Source organism: Camelus bactrianus, chromosome 7, assembly GCF_048773025.1.
Source record: "Camelus bactrianus isolate YW-2024 breed Bactrian camel chromosome 7, ASM4877302v1, whole genome shotgun sequence".
Lineage (NCBI taxonomy): Eukaryota > Metazoa > Chordata > Mammalia > Artiodactyla > Camelidae > Camelus > Camelus bactrianus.
The window spans coordinates 57,114,926-57,141,598 of record NC_133545.1 but is presented as its reverse complement, the minus strand read 5'-3'; the positions used below and the strand labels follow the sequence as shown (position 1 = coordinate 57,141,598).

General features: G+C 34.7%; 1 pseudogene; it reads left to right on the top strand.

Annotated features, from left to right (window-relative positions):
* The window catches only part of LOC123613791 (large ribosomal subunit protein uL6-like), a 65,425-nt pseudogene extending 43,931 nt beyond the window's left edge, over window positions 1–21,494 (top strand).
* The last annotated feature ends 5,179 nt before the right edge of the window (window positions 21,495–26,673 follow it).

Genomic DNA, 26,673 nt, shown 5'->3' with positions numbered 1-26,673 from the left:
TTGTTTTTAAAAAATTTACTGAAGTATGGTCAGTTTATAAAGTTCTATCAATTTCTGGTGTACAGTATAATGTTTCAGTCATACATAGACATACATGTATTCCTTTTCATATTCTTTTTCATTATAGGTTACTACAAGATATTGAATATAGTTACCTGTGCTATACAGTGGAAACTTGTTTATCGCTTTTACATATAGTAGTATCTGCAAATCTTGAACTCCCAATTTATCCCTTCCCACCCTCTTTGACCCCTGGTAACCATTAGTTTGTTTTCTACATCTATATATCTTTAGACAGATGACAATGAAAACACAACCACACAAAATCTGTGGGATTCAGCAAAAGCAACCCTAAGAGGGAAGTTCTTACTGATGTTGTGTTAGTTTCTGGTGTATAGCAAAGTGATTCAGATATCTATATCTATATCTATATCTATATCTGTCTATATCTTATATATGTGTGTCTTTTCCATTATAGTTTATTGCAGGATATTGAATATAGTCCCCTGTGTTATATAATAAGACCTTCTGTTTATCTATTTTACATACAATAGTTTGTATTTGCTAATTCCGAACTTTTAATTTATCCCTTCCCCACCCCCCTCTTCCTTAGTAACCATATGTTTGTTTTCTATGTCTGTTAAGTCTGTTTCTGTTTTATAAATAAGTTTATCATATTTTAGATTCCACATATAAGTGATATCATATTATATTTGACTTTCTCTTTCTGACTGACTTCATGTAGAAGTAGAAAGATACCATATCTTTTTTATCCATTCATCTGTCAGTTGACATTTAGGTTGCTTCCGTGTCTTGGCTGTTGTAAATAGGGCTGCTGTGAACACTGGAATGCATGTATCTTTCTGAATTACAGTTTTTTTCTGGATATATGCCCAGGAGTGGGATTGCTGGATCATAAGCCAACTCTATTTTAGTTTTTTGAGAAACCTCCTTACTGTCCTCCATAGTGGCTGCACCAATTTACATTTCCACCAACAGTGTAAGAGAGTTCCCTTTTCTCCACACCCTCTCTATCATTTGTTATTTATAGGCTTCTTAATGATGGCCATTCTTGCTGGTGTGAGGGGATATCTCATCGTAGCTTTGATTAGCATTTCTCTGCTAATTAGCAATTCTGTGCAACTTTTCATGTGCCTATTGGCTATCTGTATGTCTTTTTAAATAAGCTAACCATACCATAGTAAAAAGTTGTGGTCACTATGAAACATAGGCTTTAAAGAACATGCACAAAATAAAGTGTAACATAATCAGGTAAACTATATCAAAAAAGTCTTTTAACTTTAACTAATAGGATAATTTAATTATTCTCCTCTTTACTAAGTATACAGGGGTTCAACTTGTGACCTAATACTTAAAGCATACTTTGGCGTCTAACTAACCCCAGAGTCAATGAATGTTTTGTTTCCAATATTTAATAAAATGCTTTTTTTCTTTAAAATTTCTACTTGTCAATTTACTTACATAAAGATATGGATACAGAATACATATAAACAATGAAATATTGGACGAAGTTATGTTGCCCAATTCTCATGCTGGCATAGTTTTTATTGGGAGAGATGAAGGTCAATATCCAATTTCCTGTTCATGGGTGATCATTTGGGCATTTAAAAAAGACATCTCTCTTCTTTTTTTCAAGAAACTACAATAATACAGTATGACAAGGGGTAATAAAAAGAAACAGTATTTAATGAAAGACTTACTGTAGTGAAAGAATCATAAAAAAGGAGACAAATACAGACAGTCCCCATCAACATGTGTAGCATTTCTGACTTTGGGTTTTATCACATGCTAAGAGAGCTTCAGTAAGTTTCTTCATCTTTTTATGTATCAGTTTGTCATCCATAAAATGGACTTAACAATAGCAAAAGCACATAGAACTGTTAGAGGAAGTGAGATAATGCATGTAAAATTTTTAACTCATGATATTTTAAAAAGTTAGTTCTTTTGCAATTTTGTTCATAATGGGAATTTCAGTGTTATGTACCTTCCCAAATGAGGGTTTAGATCCATCATCTTCATTACAACAACACCATTTGAGTTGGCTAGTGAGAAAAAGTTTGGCCCAGTGTGAGACAGGGAGGTCTAGGTGTGGAAGAAGCAGATCAGTTTGAATCTGGGCTCTCCCAAATGAAAAACACACAACCTTGGGCATATTGCTTAACTTTTTAAGTGTAAAATTTTCAAGAGTAGAAGGGGGACAAAAATAATTACTTTTCAGACTTTGAGAAATTACAAATTAAAATGCTCAGCACAATGAGAAACATATAATAAATCTCAAAAATCAGTGCTTCATTTTCCTTCAAATCATACAGTTCATTTATGTCAATCACCTAGACTTGATTCTTTGTCCATACTGATGTGAATTTATTGAACTGCTACTGTTCAGTGTAGATGGCTTGAGACCATTTATGAAACAATTGGTTGAAGAACTGCTCAGCTATTGCAGAGCACTTAGAAAGGCCATGGTCACCAGTTAATCACCCATATGGTGACCTGACCAGCCAGAAATACCATTATGATAATGTTTTGGTCTTTATATAACAGATACGTTACAATGGGGCGCCTCATGTGAACCTTGCAAAATTTCCACGGAGGCTAGTAGAGCCAACAAATGAGGAAAAAATACTTAAGTGCGCAAATGAACTACTTACACTCCTGCCTTAGAATATATAAGAATTCCATAGTGTTGGCTTAGAGAATTCATTCTTGAAATGTTACATGTAGTTCCATCAAGGAAAAAGGGGAAATTTTTAGAAAGTCACATTTAAGGGAATACGTGATGTTTTGCTTTAGTGTTTGGCGTTTATTCTTGCTAGCCTTAATATTTGGCATTATACTCAATGTCCCCAACTCCTTTTTACCACTCTCCACACCCACTCCATAAACACTTTATATTGATTTTACTCACCAGTGTCTTTCAGATCTGCCCACTCCTCTCCTTGCCCATAACACTGTGTCCAAGTCAGATCCACCAGTGTTTCTCTACTTAACCTTTGCAAAAGTGTAATTGACTCCATTCTCTGCATAGCAGTTAAAGTGATCCTTCAAAGCACTCTTAGTGCAATATTCTTTAATGTCATTCTGTCTTTCTTAAGATAAAGACCAAACTCGTCGGTATTGCTCGCTTAGCTATGAATGATTGCCTGGGAATGTGATCTCTCTATCCAGCCTCATTTAGCATTACTCTCCTCCAAATATTACAATCCAGTTAAACTGGTTTCCGTTAAGTTTTCTGAATATAATAGTCACCATTATCTACTGGATTGAAATATCTGTTGGGCAGAAAGATTTATCAGTTTCACTAGTATTTCCTTTTTTGCCACCATCAACACATGGAGCAAAGTAAGGTGGTAAGTTTTCAATAAATAACTTCTGGAGAAGATACACATGACATGGTGTGTCACCTCTTAATGATGGTGATAGTGCCCAGTGTCACAGAGTAGTTTAGGAAGACATTCAAGGTCAGTAAGACCTACTTTCAAAGCATCTTTTATGAGCAGGAAGAAGTCTTTTTAGATAATGCAAATGAGTAGGAAAACTGCTGATTTTAGTTTTTTAAATCATAGTCAGAGCAGGCTGTTCAGGAGTATGATTTAAATCATTATCTGAAGATATTTACTCTTACAGAGTTTAACTAGTGAAACCACTTAGTATCTTATATTACCTCTTGATCTGCAGTGTTTGTATTTAAATTTCCACGTTAGTTCTGTTTATAATTTCTACAGCAAACATTGATCTCGTCAACCTGCAAGGAATTTGGTATCATTGTGTACATAAATGTACATTGTCATTGAGTATTTTTAAATGCTTGTTAATATTTGTATTTCTGGAAACTTTAATAGCTATAGATTTCAAATTAACACAAAAAATATTGATTTGCTGGTAATCTAATCTATGTTAACTGCTTAGTTATTTTACATATTTCTTTATAACAAAGCATTTTCCTTGTGCAGGTTAATTGTTGGTTGGCCTTCTTCACCTTTCCTTTCTGTCCATACGTGTCTCTTCTATGATTGTGGGTTCTTGGTCCATTGTGGCACCAAGTGGGAGTGTAGATTTTTACATTTCTGCAAAGCAGGGTTGAGTTCACTTCTCTAATTTTACATATCTCGGTGAATAGCACCTCCATCCTATTGGTTGGATGAGCCAGAATCCTCCCTTTCCTTAATCACCACATGCAGTTAATCAGCTCCTCCAGCCTTCAGAGCATGGTGATAGTGGGCACTGGCTAACATGACACTATTGCTTCTGCTGACCTGGGGGTAGTAAGTAGTGTCCTGAGTTATTAATAGTAATGTGTGAATAATCTCATTTTATGCATTTTATTTGTTTTCTAGCCTCTTCGATGCTTTAATACTGTATTAAATCTCCTGGTTGAATGGGTGTAGTAGGATGGACTGTGCTGGTTATTGTGCACTGTAGCCTCTCTGCTATATTGCAGGGAACTAGAAGTAAGATTAAACAGACCTTGCTGACAGTACGTCTCTAGTTAAATTCTTCAAATGGAAAGACGAGGCATGTTACTGAAAACTGGAAAAAAGGGAGACGCTCTTTTTATTTGCTTCTGGTTGAGTCTCAGAAAGCAATAACTGAGATAGTCAAATGCAGGCACCTGGCTATCTGCTTGGGCAGCAATAGTATGAGAAATGGTGACATCAGTCACTCCAGTGCCCTCAGTAGATCAACAGAGATTGTCACCGAGTACAGAGCAGCAGTGAGCGCTCTCTTAGTCTCAGTGGCAGAGTGTTCAAGGCTCTGGTTCTGGCCAAAAATGGCAACATGGGTGGGCTTCTGCAGGCTTCTCTGCTGTCAGTGGTTGTTCAGTATTTTGGCTTCTCCTGTAGCATCCACAGTGGTGGTTCTTTAAGCAGGCTCAGCAGGACAGACTGCTGGACTCTTAGTTGCATTATTTTTATTTTTCTGGTCCAAGTAATTGTGTCACCTTCATACGTTTGCTGTTCTCTAGTATCCTAGTTTTTCTTTTATTTCTTTCTAAGCCTTTTTGTTACTTTAGTATCTAATTCTCTCTATTAACTGCACTTTGTATGAAATAACTAGGATGGTTTCTGTTTTCTTTTTTTAACTAAATGCTAACTGGACACTTTTTTCCCCACATTTAAAATCGAACTGTATATACTGTATGTCAGGCTTCCATTTTTATGATTGTAAAACTAATCATCTTACTATGTGTTTGTATTTTTTTTTTGAATTTCAATTTCTTGGTCCTTTTCTTGCCGAATTTATATTTTTGAATAAGTGTTTAATATTTTATATAAAATAATTTTAGGGCTTCTGAATCATGGTACTCTCAATTCTGACCATTTTTGGTGGGTACATTATATAACGCCACTGAATTAGTGAATATTGAACCAGTGCTCTTAGGGGAAATACAAGGTTAGGTTCCTGGGGGCCTCTGGTCATGTTATCCTCAAACTCAATCAATATATAACCTTGTTTTAGGTACATTTCTGTTTAAGGAGACCTTATTTTGTATACATTGTTGATTCATTAACATTGACTTCACTGCCAACAGCACTGTAACTCATGCCTAAATGTAACTTATCTAGCATGTGTATATTCTTCCTAAGGCAAATCTAGCTAGCTTTCTTACACTTAGGAACACTAGACAGCACTTCACTATGCTTTGGAGATTATTTTAAACCAGAAATCATAAAAGAGCAAAAAATGGCAAAAAAAAAAAAAAATTGGCACTACATATGCCACAAAAGTGATATTTGTTTATAGTATGAAAGCTGAAACAGGAAGGCAGAGTGTCACTTTGACCTCAGCTGAGAATGTAAGGTTGGCAACTCAAACTTTCACTACTCTATGCATGTCCACAAATGACAGTGAAAACATTGTAAGTATTGATTTTGGGGGGGCTACAAATAAACTTTAGTGAGTACGCAAATTTGCAAATATGAAATTATTGAATAATGAGGATTAACTATATCTGGCTAGGATAGAATTTTATTTCCCTTGTAGGAAAATTCTTTGTTCAACCAGTTATTGAGATGATTCCAGTATCTGAGTTAAAAGCATTTAGAAATGCTTGTCTTTTTTGGTGGGCTTTAAACTTCAGATTGTCACATTGACACTATAATATTTTCAAGATCTCATTTTAGCTGCATAACAGCTGTCTTTTAAACACTTACTCAGTGCGTAAGCAGCTTAGGAATCCCCAAATACCTTGAGAAGAGATTGTGTAAAATAATGGACCTTCATCTTATTGTCTCCTTATCTCCAAGATGATCTTAGCTCCTACCTTCTTTCCTGCTTCACTGGAGCCTCAAACTCCAGTTTTTGACTTCCTTACTCAGTGAGGCTTCTGTGTCCTTCAGGCAACTTTCTGTTTGAACTCTCTGCCCTGCTATGCAAATTAGAAAAGAATTCCCCGAGGGAAAAAAGCAGTGGAGAATATAGAGCTCTCGTCAATGCATTTTTTTTTCTCTAGGACCTTTATCTCTGAAATCCTGAGCGTTTTAGTTGCTCTTCTGTGCTTTGAAAGGAATTTTTCTGGATTTTTTAAAGTTTACCTTAGCTCTTGGTGGGAAGATTAGTATGATACAAGCTATCCCTTTTTTGGCTGATAGAGCAAGTCTGATATATTATTTATTACATGAATAATGATTAGCCATTCAGTTCACTTACCAGATGTTTTAAGGATCATTATTGAAACATATATTTTAACACCTACTGTGTGCCAAGCATTGGAGATGTAACATTGAATAAAATGGATATAATGGCTTTTCTCAGGGAGCTTAGCATCTAATGAATAGTATAGAAAAGTTTTTAAAAGTAGCATTGTGTTACAAGGGTGATAAGAATAGAGATCCATTGTGCTGTAGGAATACATACAAGGAGCACTTACTGGGACTTGTGAGTTCAGGAAAGAATTAATAGAATAAAGGGCATGTAAGTGTAATCCTGAAGACTGAATAAAAGGTAGGAAGTAGGAGGATTGGGAAGAAAAGGGAAAGAGAAATTTTAGGAATGAAAAAATTATTAAATATCATAGAAGAAAGATTTGGCCTTTAAAAGAAGTAAGAGAAAAATATGACAAAAGAATGACAACAGATGAAGTTTCAGAGGAAAAGAGTAATTAACAACAATTCATAAGAAACCTGTTAAGTTCTGTTACGAAAGCTGAACTCTATCCTAAGATCAAACCAGGTTCACTCAGGAGTGTAATGTGAGCAATAGTTTAAGTTTTGCACTTAAAATAATCATGCTGGTTGCTTTCTTAGGTAAGATTAGCGGTAGAAGATCAGATAGAAGCTTATAAGAATAACACAGATATGTGAAAACGTTAAATTGAAATATTTTATATAACAAATATAAAAATCATTTATTTTTTATTGCATAGTATTTGAACAAACTATGCATGTATGAATATATAGATGATGAGTCTTCCTGCTTGTTCCCCAGAGTTTACTGTAACTGCTATCAACAGCTTAGTGAATACCATACAATAATTTTTTTTTAAAACAGAAGCATATTCATACACAAAAGACTATATTGCAATTTAATTTTTTTCCAAGGAGATAACCATTTATGAAATATGAACTCTTGATATGAGGGAAAGAATAAGGAGCCTTGGGAGGAAAGTAAGTGTGTTTGTGTGTGTATGTGCACCACCTGTGTGTGTGAGTGAGCAAGAGAGAGAGAGATTGTCTTCTCTCTGTCATCCTCATCTTCAGTGAAACAAATGACAGGGAAGAGAATTTAGCAAGAGAGCAGAAATATACTATATCATGAGGGTTATTAAATTATTTGTCTATGCTGTATTTAATGTTTTCCCTTTTTCTATTTGTCTACAGTATGTTGAGTAAAAAGTTATCTGAAGCTTTAATTTGATTTCTAGGGGAAGGTTAAAAGTTTTGGATCTTGCCTTGACCTTAGACTGAAACTGAGTATGCAAAAAAACAATCCCTCATGTGAATAATATCTACCTATTTATTCTATTCTAAACATATATATTTATATCTATACACAAAATCTATGTATAATCTATGCATACAAATATATATAAGCATATATATAAAATAAGCATATATGTGTAATTATATGAATGTAAAATTCATATACTCATGTTATATATACATTTGTGCAACTTGCTTTTTTCACCATGTGTAACAGCTGTGTCCCTATATATATCCGTTTACTTGAGTTTGTCAAAGGAGTTCTTCTGATTACATAGCTTTACCGTAATTAATTTAGCCAACTGCCTTTTGTTAACTATTTAGGTTTTTCTATTAAAAGAGTTTCTGATCAATGCTCTCAAAAATGTGTCAGGAAAATATTTTTGCATATTCAGGTTAAATTGTAAAGATTACATGTGTGGTAATCATACGATCTTGGAATGTCTATTTGAAGATTTTGTTATGTGCTGTGAATTTGATGTTTAGAAAACCTTTACCTAATTGTGTTCCCAGCAGAGGCATTTGAGTGTGCCATGCCTCTGTTAATATGAACATTATGCCTCTGGTAAAAATAACACAGCAGTGAAAACATTTCCTTCTGGAGGTAGTAAAGTTGCTTCAGAGGCAATTTGTATTGCCTGCTTTCCTTTCTAGTTGCTACATCTTTTTCTCAGCTGGAACATTTTGTCAAGATTTCTCTTTTGCAATCTTATTGCTGGTTTAGTCTTTACAATACTTACTTAGCTGGTGTGACAAGACACTCTACTGTTGGCTTTGCATGTTCCCAATTCTCTATTTATCTAACAACATTTGAATTTTTATTGGCTTATCCAATTCTAACACCTTCTTGGCTAACCAAGGAGAATATTACTTTCTCGTAATGACTTGGATTCACATCTTCACTAAAACCAGTTTATTATCCTGACAAAGTTTCTCTCAAGAGTGAACTTACTGTTGGGATAACATTTCAGAATTAGTCTGTGAATTTTATATTTACAAGCATACTCAATAAAACTCACTCAGTATAAAAAGAAAGAGAAGATAATTGTAATTACAGAAAATAACATCATTTCCCTAAATTTTGAATAATAGAGTAAAGCATTTATATGAATGATATATCATATCAAGTTGACAAATTATTATTATTAAATATTTAGGACAAACTTTTAAAACATTATTTTCTTACTGTATGCATGAGGATTTGCAAATATTTAGCTCAAGTTTTCACATTTTTATTTAAAGAATTACCTAGTTTTAAGATAATATAAAATCTAGCCCTTAAAGACTATATTAGATAATGGTTTATACTCATTATTAAGCAAAGATAATTTCTATGGAATGTGTTTTTTTGTGTTTGACATTATGTATTTGGTAATTTATTATTTTCAGAGCCAGTATATAGTATGCTGTTTTTTCTAAAAAAAAGTGTTGCCTTAATTAAAATAATGTATTATTTTATGAAACACAAGGAGAATTTGTTAAAAAGTAATTAAGTTGTAGTAAGAACATGTGGTGGTTTCTATTGGGAAGTCATTGGTTGTTGGGCAATGAGGATCTCTTGACCTTACAACTCATTTTTCTTTAGCATGGATGAACTCATAGTCTTCTGAAAGAAATGAAATGGAACACCTGAGGATGTAGGTCAAAACCTCATTTGAATTAGAATTAAACATTAAAAACTTATTGATGCTTTCAATAAATTATGACTGAAAATTGTCAGAATTAATTATACAAGGATGCAAATGAGTTTAATAACAATGTGGTTAAACATTTGAATTCTTTCACAATCAACTTTGAAATATACTGAATATGGTAATTAGGACATTAGAAATTTTATATTACAAGATTTATTATTCAGAATTTTAACTGTTCATGAGAAACCTTGAATGTCTGTGTGCAATCTATCTTGTTCACCACTGTGTCTAGATTGCCTCACATAGTACTTTAATCATGGCAGGTATTGGATTATAGATGTGTACAATGAGGTGGTGCAAAAGAGTGAATCGCTTAGAAAGTTAGCCTGGACAGCTACCCAGAATCTCCTTTAAGTAATGATTTTTAACCTCTATAGTAACACTTAGTAGTTACTCTTAGTCCCATTTTCCAAGGGAAAAAAATAGAAGAGTAGTATTTGCAAATTATAATATTAAAATCTTACTTTTTTCTTTCCCCTCCATTTCTGTTATACTGTTCAATTATACTTTTATTTTTATATTGTCAAGGTATGTACTGCTTATTTGTTATTTACATTTATGCAATCTTAATTCTCTCCTTTTTCGAGTATTAGTTTTGTAGTTATATGTATATAAAATCTTTTTACCACATCTCCATTCTAGAATCTTTCAGTTTAATTAATAGTTTCTCATCAAATATAATTTCCAATATGCTATGTTTCTCATGTCAAAGCTTGCTAAAGACTGTCTTTTTGCTACAATATTTTTGAAAGACAAGTTACCTATATATAAATCTTCTTGTGCTATCGTCATTTCTCTCAGAAACTTTTAAAATATTACTCTACTATATTGTGAAGTTGAGTATTACTATGGAAAAGGCTAAAGAAAACATTTAAAAAACATATTTGTATGATTTGCTTTATAAGTCCTTAATTCCAACTACAGTTTCAAAAATGTTCTTCAGTTATATTTTTAAATTATTTTGGCCCACTTATTCCATTTTCCTGTATTTCTTCCCAGAGTCACCCATTATGTACTTTTTCTTCCAAATAAAATATATTTTCTATAGTATTTTTCATAAATATATACTTTTATATGCATTGAGTTAGATAACATTGTATAAATATTAAGTATAATAAAATAGTTGAAAGTTTGTAGATGAATAATTGCCTAACTTCAGTGTTCTACATGAATAGATAAGTGTTGGTTGGATCAACATCTTTTGCTTTATAAAGAATAAAGTATGGGACTTAATGGCATAGACGAAGCTGAGAACAATGTTGTATCTTGTGTTTTGTTTTGTATGGTTTCGTTAAAAAAAAAAACAAAACTCTTTAAAATGCTGATAAAAGTCTGGGTTAGTCCATTTTAACCACTAACTTTTTCAAAACTTTATTTCCACTTAATACGATTTGAAAGTTAGAAGGAAATTATGGAAAATTGAGTCATCTTGGTGATCCATGCTAGTTTTAGAACTCTTTGTATGGAGTAAATCTTTTCTGTTTATCTTCCATCGTTTGCTTCCAGTGATCTAAACAGTGGATTATTTTATAGCATTTTAGTTAAGGGATGTTTGTTTTCTTAGTTTTTTGCCATAAATCTTAATATTATCTGGTAATCTCTAGCAAATTCCAATTTTAGTAGCATTTCCATTCTCTGTACTTCTCAATTTACAAGAGATTAAACTCTCTACAGCTGCCCTGATTTTTGTCGTTTTCTTAGAACTGAATACTAAACTCTTCAATTGTATGAACTGATTAGCATCCTTAAAATTCTCTCCTCTCCTCTCTTTGGTTGGTTTCTATTGCTTGCAACTAAATAACCACTTACAAATAAGAGAATGAAATAATTCTCCCTGTCCTGCTCTTTGGCAAAAATAAAAAAACAAACAAACAAAAAATTGGATGTTTACTGAGTCATACTCATCATGAATTATTTGTCTTGCAATATTTGTGATCATTTTATAAATCCTTCTAACCTTAATCTCTACTGTTAATCACAGTGTTCTTGGAATGAGATTTTCCTGTATTAAATTTTTTTAATAAATATTATTAATAGTTAGGAAAAGAGTGAAATAGAGATTTAAAAGTGAAATATGTGGTAAAACATAGCAGTATTGAAATAAAAGTTTTTCAATGTGGCTTGGGAAAGGCAAAAGAACTCCCTTCTTGTCTTTAAAAGCATAGGACCCAGATTTGCATGAGGGGGAACTCTGAAGTACACATGGTATCTTGTACCATCCTAATGTGCATATAGGAGGAGGTTATAGACATAGTATCAGGCTGAAACTAGTGCATCAGACAGAAGATCAGAAAAATACCATGAGTTTCTATTGTACTACCCTTATGGCTTTGCTCAGCTAAGGTAATGCAAATATTTAAAATAGCTTGGGCTATATCTAACATCCAAATTACTTTTTCTTCAGAGGCAGCAAATATTGGAAAAGTTTGTTAAAGCCTATTCTTCACTTAGTAGCAAAACAGTAATTCACCTTTTAGGGTTAAAAATTATGGAGAATTGAATAAATTTACTATTCTGTATATTAGATTCACATTTCAAAATATGACTTACAGGTTATTTGAAGTTAAATCTGTACTGAAATACCAACTAAAGATTCTTTTTGAGAATCTTTCAAAGTCTATATTTATATAACATTTAACAATTACATTTCTCTAGCAACACTTCTAATTCTATCATTTGATTTGGGGAAAAAAAAGAGTTACTATATTGTTTGAACTTGACAGTTTGTTCCAATGAAAATTTTAAAGGAGGCTTGGATGACAAATGTGTTGTTCAGTTTTATGCTCAGCTATTAACTTTGTTCTAAGTAAAAGATTTTTACAAAATTCTTAGTCACAATAAAAAGATCCAACAAAATATAACATCTATGTCCTAACCTAAAGACCTAAAAGAGTAATAACAAAATAGTAGATAGGTAACAAAACATGCAAGAATTCCCTAATTGACTGCTTCATAAAAATAATCAGGTTAATAACAGTAAGTTCACAGCAGGACCAGAACCTGGCCACAAGGAGATAGATTCCTGTTAGAAACTGAATTGTGTATCTGTGTTTGTCCCTAGCCTGCTGACCAAATTCGCATATTGAAATTCTAACCTTCAGTACCAAAGATGTTAGCTATATTTAGTGATAAGCCCTTTTAAGAGGTAATTAAATTTAAATGAGGTTATTTGGGTGGTCCTAATTCATGTAGCTGTATTTGCATATAGGACCTTCAAAGGTGATTAAGTTAAAATGAGACCAGTAGGGACCTAATACAATATGACTGATGTCCTTGTAAGAAAAGAGAACGAGAACCAGGGATGCATACACATAGAGAAAGGCCATGTGAGGACACACCAAGAGGCCTGCCATCTGCAAGCCAGGAAAAGAGGCCTTAGGAGAAACCAAATATGCTGACACCTTGATATTGGACTACAGTCTCCAAAACTCTGAGACATAAATTTCTGTTGTTTAAGCCACCCAGTCTGTAGTATTTTGTTCTGACAGCCCTAGCAAACTCATCCAATTCCCACCTTCCCAACATTTTCTCTTTCATGATAATGTTATTTATTCCCTCTTAGTATGAATTAGATCACTTTCATAGTACAATCAAACCGTTATTTATGATGTAGCTAATTTTTCAAGCTTCTGAGTATTTGATCCAGCACAGGTATCATGCATGCTGCATTCATGCAGTGGCTTAACTATGTTCCTTAAGAACCCAGTCTTTAATTCTACAGCAAATGTTTGATTTTTGTGGTATACTAAAAATTCAACTGTCTCCTGTTGAAGCTCTCTTATTAGCAGAGAAAAATCTAACAAAAAAAAATGTTCTATTGAATTGAATTCATGGTATTTACACAAGCCAGAAGACATACAACCAAGATTTTAATCATATATTTTCACTGTTTTAGTAGGCTGCAAAGTTCTCTAATATGAACCTCTGACTGAATCATTGTTCTAACGCCTATATTGACTAAAATTATCAGTTGAATATCCTGTATCCTCTTAGCTAAATTAAGTGGAATACAGGTGTATAAATAGAAAGATGGCTGAATTCAAACTTGTAGGATTTCCTTTTATTTATCTACTTTTACTAGGTTTTGATTTGAGACTTTTGGTGACCACTGAAAAGTTACAAATAGTTTGCACTTCCAAAGTCTGGTATTTTCTACTGGGAAAGTAATAAGCCATTGCTTTCGTATGAAAAATCTGTAGCCAAGATAGAAGTGCGGGTAATCATTTACTCTTTGCAATTAAGACTCCTAAATTCAAATTTCTTACAGCATGTTTTTCACTGAATTCCAAATATATTTGCATGCATAGAGCTAGACATAAGGGATACTCTCTTCCTGATTGCTAACTGCCCTTTGTGGCAGCTCTGCTCTTCATAGGGCTGGTCTAGTCTTGGGTTTGTAAGTTGACTTGGATTGAATAGAGGTTGCCAAATTCTATATATATATATTTTTTTTTAACTGTTTTTAAGATCATACACAAGAAGTCACCAGACTGGCATGTGAAAAGGAAGAAGGGAATCAGTAACGTTGAGTATCTTAGATCATGCAGTTGATATAAACCTTTCCTACAGCATTATATTAATCCCTTCTGGAAACCTTCTAAAGAAGATATTTGTATCCCCAATTTAGAGATGAAACTGAGGCTTAGATTAGGCTGAAAAAAATTATCAAATGCCTCTCTAACCTTGTCTCAAGATCAATTCCTCTAAAATCATTTTAGACCACCTGAGTCATCTGTCTGTCTCACAAATACTTGATAACCCCGTGCGCTTGCATAGCTCCTTGTGACATTTGAGGTCACTGTTAGCCCTTAGATACAGCAGTTTCAATAGCAAGTGGCCGTATCAAAGAAGAAATTCTTATATAATAGCATTTGGCCAGAAAAATAATATCAGATGTACCATGAATCAGCACAGTTTTTCCCCCAGTATATAATATGAATCCACTCAATTGGGTTCCTCTGTTAAAACTGTTTGTATTGTGACTTATTTCACAGTTTTTAAGTAAAAAGTTACACTTTGAGTTATGTAATATTCTCTCCTCTGAAAGAATTAACTGGACTTTAAAAATCTACTTTAATACATGGGGGAAATGTTACATTTCGGGGTTTATGAAAAACAACAATATTTAGAACCACGGTGTTAGGCACTATGCTAAATGATTTCACTCATGTTAGGGTGGAGAGGCAGAATCGTTTAAGTTGTTTATTTGAGAAACAAATCCTGTATGAGTGGATCATCATTAATATGTAAATTCACTGTATTTATTCCTTTCTTACTTGTCCGTTTCACCACTCAAAAGAGAATCATTCAAGACTGAGTTACTTGTCATTCCTTTTGACTAGACAAAAAGCAAAGAAAGAAATGAAGGAAGGCATTCGCTTGTGCTAAGAAAGCCTCCTTTAGGAAACTGAAAGGAGCAGTAATTAGTTCTAAAATACCATCTTATATCCACTGTGCATATATTTTTCACACAAGAAAATTGAACGTTGGAGACCAAAGGGCCTGGAATGTAAAATGATGCAACTAAACTCCATTTAGAAATAGTTGTAATGCAATTCCCAGTTGCTGGATTGATTTGATCTTCTTATCTTGGGAAGAAATTGAACCCTGCAATATCACCAATATTTTCTAACTCCTCTCTGATTATTGTTATAAACCGACAGTGATTGATTTTGAGTAATTATCCTGAAAAATGAATTAGATTAAAAAATAATCTTCCTGATTATAGAGGAGCCTAGTCCATTTTTGTAATTAGTTTCTTTTTAGAATGACTGATGATGTCACGTTTGACTCACACAATGGATTTCTTAAATGCTAACTATTTGACTTTGCTTTAAAAAAATTATGTAAGTTAAAGGCCAAAATTTTAGTAAAGTCCCAATTGTGAGTAAAATTCTTCTGGAAAGAAGCAGCATATAATAAAAATAGCCAGGAAATCAGAATCAGTATTTTCTTGGCTTCACCATTAGTTATCTTTGTGAGCCCAGATGACCTCTCTGGGTCTGATTTTTCTGCATCTGTAAAATGAAGGAGTTCAAGGAGATGCTCTCTAAGGTCCTCTCCTCTTCGAACATTCTGTTTTTATGTGTTACATAATTCCATCTTACAAAAATTAATGGTCTAGTTCCCATGTAGGACTCTAAAGTAACATTGGAGAGTGATTAAGTGAAAGTGTAAAGAAGGACTAGCTAATAGAGGAAATAATAGTTCCTTTATATTTCATTGCTTAGAGGAAGATCCTCTCAAGAATAGTGCTTCTTAAATTTTAATTTGTATTCAGATCACCCAGGGATCTTGTTAAAATGTGGACTCTGATTCCATAGGCTTGAGGAGAGGCCTGAGAATATGCATCATCACAAGCACATTCCAGGCTGGTGTCCTTGCTGCTGGCTCCAGAACACATTTTGAGTAGCACGGCTCTGATTATAAAGTTAAAGTGGATATAAAAATCTGAGGAGTATTTGAAAATTCAGATTCCAGGGTTAGATTTCCCAGGTTGGAGATTTGGTTGCGGATCACAAACTCTGAATGCTTGACACATCCTGTCTAGTACTCATGCCAAGGGTTCAGGAACCAAAACTAACCACATTTAAGAATTACTATCACAGAGTCATGGAAGGGATTTATCTACCAACCCTTCTTTATTCTGTCCAGGTTATCTTTCCAAACCCAGCTCCTGACTAATTTATTGCTGTGTTTGTTTCCAGAATAATCTTCTGAAACCAATTCTATGGTTTGCATGTATTAGTCTTTTCATTTCACGAATTATCTGTTGTCTACTTATAACGGCATTTGAGTGTGTAGGGCTTTTGTTTATCTTTGTTTCTTTGAAATTGATGTCCAGGGATCTTTCTACCTCCTTAACAAATATTTGTGAAATCACCATAAAGGAAGTATGCTGTAGTGGAGAGAAGACCATACTAGAAGTAAGAAAGCCCAAGACCTGATTCCAGCACTGCTCTTCATTCATTCATCGATGTATTTATTCACTCTGTGCTTTTCTCATACCTGAATTTGGGAGACCTTGGGTATTACCAGTTAAATTAGTTAGTAAATTACGAGTTAAGTTAATTGGGTATACTCAACAGTATGGTGGTCTAGTGGGAGTTGCCAACAATGAAAATAATTATTAGAGTTTAGAGGGATAAGTGCTATAATTCATGGAATGCTTTGAAGTAGTCACTGAAGTTCTTCAATCCTAAGTAGAGTATTTGACCTTCCTATGTAATTTGTGAGTGTAATAAGAGAAAATGAGATTAGTTTGTAAACTGGAAATGGTATATATATGATCACGTGGTTCTGTTGGGTAATACTGAAAGTTTGTTAAATAGCCGTTCTCATTTTGGAGACTATCTTAGTCAAGGTTCTCCAGAGAAACAGAACTAATAGTAGATATAGATAAGAAGAGGTTTATTATAGGAATTGGCTGACGCAGTTAAGGAAGCTGAAAAGTCCCAAGGTACGCTGTCTGCAAGCAGGAGAACGAGGAAAATCAGTGATGGATTAGTCTGAATTTGAAAGCCTGAGAATTGGGAGACCAGTTGTGTGAGTCCTGGTCTGAGAAAGTCTGAGAACCAGGAGCTCTGATGTCTGAGGGCAAAAGAAGATGAATGTCCCAGGTCAACCAGAGAGAAAAGCAAATTCACCCTTCATCTACCTTTTGCCCTATATGAGCCCACCACAGATTGGATGATGCCTGCTCAGTTAGGCAGGGCCATATGCTTTACTTAATTCCCCAGTTCAAATGGTAATCTCTCCTAGAAAACCCCCTCCCTGAAACATACAGAAATAACATTTTATCAGCTATCTGTACATTCCTTAGTTCAATCAAGTTGACACAAGAAAATTAACACAGAGACATAGGGGGAAAAAAAGGATATGAAAACTTCATGTAAAAATTTTAGAGACAAAAGTTGGCAAATTACATTAGAAGCTATAAATACCTTCTATCATGTGATACAGCAATTTCTCTTCTGTTCATCTAGGCTAAGGTGCCCTCTTGCTCTCCTCTCATGCCTTCCCTGTATTAATCTATGATGCTTCATGAAACAAATATTTATTGGTCTCAAACTATGTACCAGAAATTGTTCGACTCTGGGGATAAAGTAGAGAAAAATTAAAACAAACTTATTGTCAAGTATATATCAGTATTCTAATGGGATTTAATAGGTGGAGGGACCAAACAAATAAACATTCAACTTTTTAGCATGCCAGCTGGTGGTGGGGAAAAAGGGGGAAAAAAAACAGAAGAAAATGGGGCATGTTGGGAGGAGGGTGATGGTAATTTCTTAGGAAAGAAAAACTTCACTGAAAATGTGACATTTGATCAGGAACCTAAGGAAAACAGAGTGAGCTTTGCAATTCCATAGGTTCTGTCGAGTCCTCCAGAGGGCATAGGAAGAACAGATGCATCATGCATGTGGCAAGTTCAGTAGAAAGATCATGCTGCTGGATTACAGGGAGTAAAGTTGAGGAGACATACTGTTTAGAAACTTGATATCCGATGCTAGGAATTTTGGCTTTTATTATGTGTCGAGTATTTAGAATGATCTATTTAAAAGCAGTTTTGAATAGATGCATCATGTGATTTGATTTTCATTTCAAAAGGATCATTGTGCCCCTCGTGTTGAGAATAGGTATTAGGAGGGATATATGAGTCAGGGAGACAAACTAGAATAGGTGTTGGCAGCCTGTAGATTAAATCTGGCCAGCTTCCTGTTTTAGTAAATAAAGTTTTATTGGAACACAGCCACATTCATTCAATTACATATTGATGGCAGCTTTCCCATTGTGGCAAGAGTTAAGTAGTCTCAGTAGGACCCAATGGCCTGAAGTACCTAAAACACGCACTGTCCCATCCTTTGCAGGAAGACGTGCACACTCCTGAACCTAGAAGGTTATTATGATAATACAAGTGAGTGATAGTGGTGGCTTGTATCAGGGTAGGAGTAGTGGAGATAATGTAAAATGTTCAGATATTGCATATATTTTGAAGGAAGTAACAAAAGAATGTACTGACAGAGGAGAAGTATGAGAGTAAGAGAGTAATCAGATTATGATTTTTTTTTTTTTTTTTTTTTGGCCTGAGCAATGGGACAGACTGAGTATTGATTTCAGAAAGATTGTGAGAAATGCAGGTTTGGAGGTACAGGTTGAGTTTAGTCTTTGAAATACTTAACACACTGCAACGCATAGCAACAGATGTATGTATTAGAAAGTTGCACATCTAACTCTAGAGTTTAGCACAGAAGTCCAAGATGGTGACATTAATTTGGAAATTTTCAGCATATAAAATTCATGAATGTGTTTAAAACTGAGGCTGGAGGTTTTGGGTCATGAGATACTAGAAATCCAGCAAAACTGAATGAAAAAGAACAGCTAGAAAAATTGTGAAAGAAGAGCATGTAAAATCCTTGATGCCACATGAGGAGAGTATATCACAGAGACCATCTTCAGCCTTGTTGCTATTAGCACTCCTAGTCTTGTAGATTAGATGAGGGTGGAGAATTTATTAACAGCTTGGAACAATGTGCAGATAATGATAACTTTGATGGAAGTTTTGGTGACATGTAGATGAAATCCTGATAGGACTGGATTCAAGAGAATGGGATGAAAGGAACTGAAGAAAGCTTGTACAGAAAACTGTCTAGAAGTCTTCTTCTAAATGAGAGTAGATATGGTAGCAAAAGTATGTGGTACTGAGAATTTTTTTAAGATAGGAGAAATAGCAGAATGCTATTGGGATAATTTAGTCAAGAGGAGAAACACTAATGTCCAAGACAAAGAAAAAAATTCCTGGATTGATGTGTCTGAGCAGGTGTACAGGTGAAAGGAATGTCTGTCCTTCAGTGAAAGCACAGGCTGTTCAAAGTTTCAAAGTAACAGAAGGGAAGACAGAATGCATAGGCACAGATACAAATAAGTGACTTGACTGTAGCAGCTTGGAATATTTTTCTTTTGTTTACTTCCTTTTTTCTCTTTCTCTCTCTCTCTCTCTTTTTTTTTTTTTTTTTTTTTTAAGCATAGGAAGCAAGGTCAGCAAGATAAGGGGAAAAATAAAGAAGAGGTTTGGGAAGTATGGAAGGGTAAAGGAGTAGAGGGTATGTAAACATTCTCTAAGAGAAGAGGAGAGTGAATAGACTAGAGGGGTATGGGAGAGCTTCTTCATGACACCAAGGTCTAAGATTTACAACAAAGCAAAAATTATGGTAACAATGTAAAATGAAAAGATTCTGAATATCCTGCAAGAGAATAATAGATAAATAATGATTTTGAACTTTCAACAAATGAACCATTTTGCAACTATTAAAATAATTTTCTAGTATGTTTAGTAACATGGGAAAATCCCCTCAAACAACGTTTGAGGAAAACTCTTTATGTTCTTGACTATTATTATGACAGTTTGACAAGTGGTATAGATATTAAGTCTCCAAAGATACATTACTGCAAAGTGATAGCCTGGATTAAATTTCAGGTCTCTCAGATTTTAAACTGATTACTACTCAGCTTAAATTTGCATTTTATTATAAGTACCTGAATCACATGGTTAATTGAAATTGTCTTTATTTTTTAAACCTCCAAATTAAAAAAAAAAATAGACTATTACATAGATATTTACCCTCCATCTTCTACTTGAATAACTGTTTCAAATGAAATACATAACTTTTCATATAAACTAATAACCATTTCTTTATAATGCTCTGAGTCATCACTCTGAAACTAGTTTTTGTGAAAGCTATTTCTTTCATTCAACACCTAAGCCATACCTTTGTCTACAAATTCATTAATCAGCTCTTTGTCATTTGTAGATGTAACCATTCCAATGAAGTATTTGCATAAGTCATCAATATCATTAACATACTAAGTGATTCTTTTAAAGTAGTGTATAAAAATGATTGAATTACAGAACTTTCTTTGAATCAAGTGAGAAATGACTAAATTTTAGGCATAAATGAATCAAGAAACAAAACTCAGATTTAATGTGGGTTGCTCCTCTGTGATGATTTCTTTAGCAAAAATGGTTTCACGGTTTAGGTTTTAGCCTCAACTGACTTTTTAGTTTCTACACACATGTGACTTACCTTTGGTATCTAACAACTGGCCCTTAGATAATCTTACCTACTCCTGTGACCATAAATAATATTTATGTCCATGCTCATGACTCCCAGATTCATATCTTCTGTCCAGATCTCTTCTCTGAGCTTCAGTCACATGTATTCTGCTGTTTTCCTGACATCTCCCTTAGGGTAATTCAAACATAGTTCATTCAAAAGAGATCATTTGAGGTTTTGCCACATCTGTGAGAAAGAAGATGGTTCTTATCAGGCTGTTGATGTTCCAGGAACTATTAACATCACTCTAAAATGGTGCATAGTTATTTTCAAGAATCCCAGAGGAACTCTGTGGAGGAACTTCAGTCACATCAATATAGAATTCAGTCATGCTGGAGTGAAAAGAAAAGGCTCCAGCATTGACAAATGGTAGAGGAGTAGAAAGGAACTGACTGCTTTTTGCACTATTTATAGTCATGTATAGAATGTGGTTAAGGGTGTCACGCTGGGCTCCTGTTACAAGTTGAAATTTCTGCCAATTCCCCGTTTATTCCTTATTATTTATTATCTCTTGTTGAAATCAGAAATTTCTTGGTTGAAAACCACATCCAAAGGGTTCTAATGAGACAAGGCATTCCTTGCTCAGTATCCAGAAAGATGAGTTAATTCTTGAAGAAAAGGACTCTGAATGTGCATCAAGTTTAGCTGTTTTGATTCAGCAAGCCACAACAGTTAAGAATATCAGAAAATTTGAGGTTGATATCTGTGTCTCTGAAAAAAGGAAAGTTCAGCAAGCTGATGAATAAAGTCTAAAGAGTTGTCTAGCTATGGAAATAGATTGATGCTCAGTGATTCCTAACACCTGTTTGTAATATTTTAAAGATGCAGTAAAAACCCTCTATTGAAGAAAAAAAAAACACAACAAAAAACAGCTAGATCATCTGATTACCCCCCTATATAAAAGCTGTGTTCTGTTTTTATAATGGAACCATCACTTGCTCAAGCCAAGAATTGTCAGTAATTACTCTCTCTCTAAATTGTTTTTACTCAGTGAAAGTTTGTTCTACCTCCAAAGTACACATCATTCAATCCACTCTTCTTTGTCTCCTCTGCCCCTTTAGTCCAAGCGCCAATCATCTTTAGCCTGTATTCCTGTACCAGCCTTCTAATTTGTCTCAGGACTTTCCCATTTCTTCTAATTTCTCCACAAAACAAATCTTTCTGAAAGGTTGTTGAGATCATATCACTTTCCTTTTTAAAACTTTTTAATGGCTTTCTGTTGTGTTAGAATAAAATAGAAAACTCCTTATCCTGATCTATAAGATAGTACATAATTTGGCTCTTGTCTGGGTTTCTATCTATCATACTCCCCCTAGCTTTTTCTTCGGTTGTACTGTTGTCGTCTTTGAAGATAGGGAGCTTTGCCAGCCTTAGATCCTTTGTATCCACTCTTACCTCTATCTGGACAACTTTTCCATGGCTCTTCTTATTCTTTAGATCACAAATGGAATGTCACACACTCAGAGGTGTTTCCTGACCATCCTATCTGGAATAGATTTCCCACTTTGAATATCTGTTTTCTCTATCAAAATATCTGCTTAATTCTCCTACAGAACCTGTCATAACCTTGGGGTATCTTGTTTATCCATGTGTTTCATTGCTTATTTTGTGTCTCACTAGTTTATAGTTTGTCACTGAAACCTCAGTGCCTGTTACATATCAGATTCTTAATAAATAATTTTTGAATGAATGAATGTTTTCACTCCCTGCAGAAGCTGTAGTTTACTTTCATAGTTTATAAATCCGTTAGTTTCCACGTGCAGTCAACTGATATTTAGACTATAGGTGATAATTGCCTTCTTAACACTTCTCATTTCCCCCTTTTAGAATGAAAAGATTCTGTTTTAAGCAGTTTCTAGAACCCTTTGGTATATCTAACTTCTAAATCTTTTTTTCGTCTTCTTTTTCCCTGAGTAATTCCAATAGATATTTATAAGAAAACCATTTAGCTGGATGCCCCAAGCTGTTTTCTCATTTTCACTCAGGTTCTTACTTCTGGGTAGATACTTTCCCTATTTTAACCATCTCTGAACAATTTTAACATCAGACAAATCAAAATGCAAATTTACAAAGAAAAAGAAGTTTCTTTATCCTCCTTCCACCATTCGTACAGGCTGTCTACATAAATTTGTAGAAGGTAGTAAAGATAAGACAGAAAATGAGTTGGAATCGGGGGAAGAGGATTTAATCCAAAAAGATCATCTCAAGTGACTGAAATCACAGCATGAGTCAGTGCATTTATTAAGATGCTGCATAGCCAGCTAAAATAGATCATATTTTTATATCACCAACCATGCCTTTGGCAAATAAACATGACCATAGCTACTCAATTTTAATTTTAGAGATGCCATCACCAAACTGTCAGTGATCTTTAACACAAATTCCAGAATCCCACAGAAAGACATCAGAAATCATATCCTATTATATCTCAAACTTCTGCAATAAAAGTCATTAAAATTAAATTGTCTTTGGAGATTTAGTGAATTTATGCATAAAACATTTACTTGATTATCCTTTTGTGTCATATCCTTAGCAGTGTGTTCCTCTCAGATGCTACCCTAGAGTCTGCTGGGTGAAGTGGACAGAGTCAGAGCCCACTGATGCTGGTCAATATATTGGCCCATATTACCCTGTGTTAACACTTCCCCAGAGTTAGAAACCATGTTTAATGTTCTCTCATTTAACCTGTTTTTATTCACCAACAGGCACTAAAGGACCTATGGGACTTGTGTTAGTCCTATATCTTTATCTATCTTGGCCCAAAAGAAGGGGAGAACAAATTCTAAGTTCACAGAAGTGAAAATGAAAGTAGCTATTCCCATTGCCAAAGGGGAGCTAGCTAGGCAAAGACAGAAAGTGAAGGATAAAAGCATCTTCTTACTCTTCTCTCCTGCTCAGTCCACAGCATCATAATTCCAGCAGTAGAAACAACCAGATAATTTTTCAGGTTTCTGAACAAGTGTTTGTTTCCTGCTTTCCTAACCGTAATTCAGGTGGTATGTAAGGCAGTATCTTGCCCAGCTGTAAAAGGGCAAAGACAGACTCCCAGTCTTTTGTAGAACTTTCTGGTTTTCCTTTATGCCTAGAGAAGGAGGCAATAGATATCTGGTATGTGGTCTGGCTTACCACCTCACAACAAAGATTGTTGGGTAAAAGAGCCCTAAAGAAGGGGAAGGAAGGGGAGCAGTTATGCCTCTATGGTATTCACAATGCCATGAGGTTACGGAGAGGGTGCCCAGCTGGGTATCTGAAGACCACTGAATGTACCACATGGCAGAGTAGTAGTCTACCTCATTAGACTAGGTAAGCACCATTAGCCTGACAAATCAGGAAACAAGTCATAGGTTTCACTTGCTGTAGACAACAGCAGCTGAGGCTAACTGAGCATTAGGGCAGGAGATACTGCACTGGATCCCAGGATATTTCCCCAGAACCTATATGTAAGGAAATTGAAGTGAGAGTAGTGGGTATTATCATCTCTGCAGAGTTTGTAGTATGAGAAAAGGGAAGTGTAGGGCAGAGCTCTGAATTTTGGATCAAGGGTACCAAAAGAAAAGTGTAATCTTAGTAAGGTGTGTTCAAATATATTGACTGCTGCTGACTAATGACTGAAAAATCTCCATTGAACTTGGAATTTAGAAGTCATTAGTGATCATAACAGAAACAGATTTTGTGAAGAGGTTAAGAGTCAAAGACAGAGTGCAGTAACTGGTAAGTGAGACAGTGAAGATTGGATGAGGAAATAGAGGCAGCTACTATAGTCCTTCCAATAAATTTGACAGTGAATAGGAGAGAAATCAGATAATCCTTGGAGAAGAAAGTGGAGTAAGACAATGTTGTCTTTTGTTTGCCAAATTATTTGTTTTAAGGAAGAATCCAGAACATATTTCATTGTTTAGGGAAGGAAGCAGAACACAGAGAGTAGTTAATACTCCTCATAGACTGAGAGAAGAACAGGAAATGCATCATGGCCTCTATTTTGCAAATAAGAAAACTGAGGCTTTAACCTGCTTGTTGAAGGTCACAGATATTGAATGATTTGTTGGCACATGAAGCAAATCCTTTTCATTCATAGTCTTTTACTCTTTGTCATTGTATTGAATGTCTCTATATGCATCAGGACACTGGTGGGTGCTGTGTTGGCTTAAATCACCTGTAATACCCCATTCCACTTGCACTGAGGATTCTACTGAGGATTCCAAAGTGCTTGATAAAAACCTGAAGTTTTTTGTGAGCTTTGCATATGAGGGAGTCATGGTTTTGACTCTTGTTGCTGTTTGTGAAATTCTCATTGCTGTTTACCCTAAGCGTGAGGGGCTATTGCTTCCCTGCTCCCCAGTCCTGGGGTGGAGGAAAAGAGGACTCTCAAATAGGGGAAGAAGATGTAAGCACTTCTAGTCTTGGGCGATGGGTAGAGGAAGATGAATGACTTTCTCAGTTCTTGGTGCTGAGTCAACTAAACAGCAATATTCTTCACCCTTTTCCTGAATTTGGAGGAAAAGACCATGCAGTCTTTCCTAAATGTAAGGACATTAGAAGGAGATTAAGGCTGACATTATTAGCACCAATTTTAATATAACAGCTAATAATAGCTAGCGTTTATTGAGTCCTTGATATGTGTCAGACATATTAGGGTGCTAGCACTTAAAGATCTTATTGATTCCTTACAATTTCATGAGGTAGGATATATTTTCTCCATATTAGGGTGAGTTATCAGTGAGATGGGCTCTCTATTCCTGTTCACCTGGTTGTTTACTTAATAGCTGGAAATACACCGACAAATCACAGCAGAAGAGCATATGAACATTCAAGTGAGAGGGCAGGGGAAACTACCCTTCTCCCATGAAACGTTACACTCTAGTCTTCACTGAATTGTAGAGGCAGTAAGTAATTTCTGAGTAAGTGAAATCATTTGAACTTGTATTAGACTCTTCTTTTTGCTTGCTTTTTGGTTTGTTTGGACTGCTGACAAGATATATGTTCTATAAAACCCAAAGATTCCACTGCCTTTGCCAAGTTTGTAAGTATCTTTTACTATTCATGTTTTCCTTACCAGTTGAGTTCTTACATGAGAAAATGTTTTGAAAAGTAAAAAGTAGATAAATAACCTTTATTTTTATTGTAATGTTACTATTTTCTGTGCTCGGTCAGGAGGCTCTAATTTTACTTTTGACTTAATCTGAAAGTAGGAATCACCTTGGGACATTACCTCATCTTAAGAGATGGGATGGTTTTCCAGCATCTGAAATACTTGTTTAGACTGCAGGTACTATGAGGTCAAGATAAGAGAGAAAGAAGATAAACTGGTTAAGAAGATAAGTAGAATTTTGTGTGCATTCAGTATGTTGTTATATTCTGGGAAATCTCTTAAATGCCCAACACATGTTCAATAACTCCTGATAATAATTCCTAAATGTCTGATTTGATAGTATAGAAATGAATAAACACAAATCAGTTTTTCACCAACATAATAATTTCATTAAAAATTCCATAATATTTAAACTTTATACATCATTGCCCAAGAATAAGAACACATTAACAACTTTAATGAGTTAGTCGGATTCATGAATTATTACCAGAAATATGTATATTTTAAGTTTCTGTGTGTATGTGTTCCCTCTAAACAAGATCTAGTAAGTCCTTAACAGTTAAGTGTATAAGTGAGTATACTTGAAATGAGTTAGGACAATAATGTTTTTAATCTTCTCATGATGCTTCCAGTTTCCTCTCCATCCTGCTCCGTCCTTAAAAATGTAACCTATATGGGCCACATCAAGACATTTTCTTAGCCTCTGGTTTCTTGTTGGGTTTTGTCAGCAGACTGTACCAACAGGAGATCAGAGAGGTGAGGAGAGTGATGTAGGAGTATTTATATCCCTGGGTGTCTCTCTGCCAACTTGTAACCAGTTACCTGTGGCTCTTTTG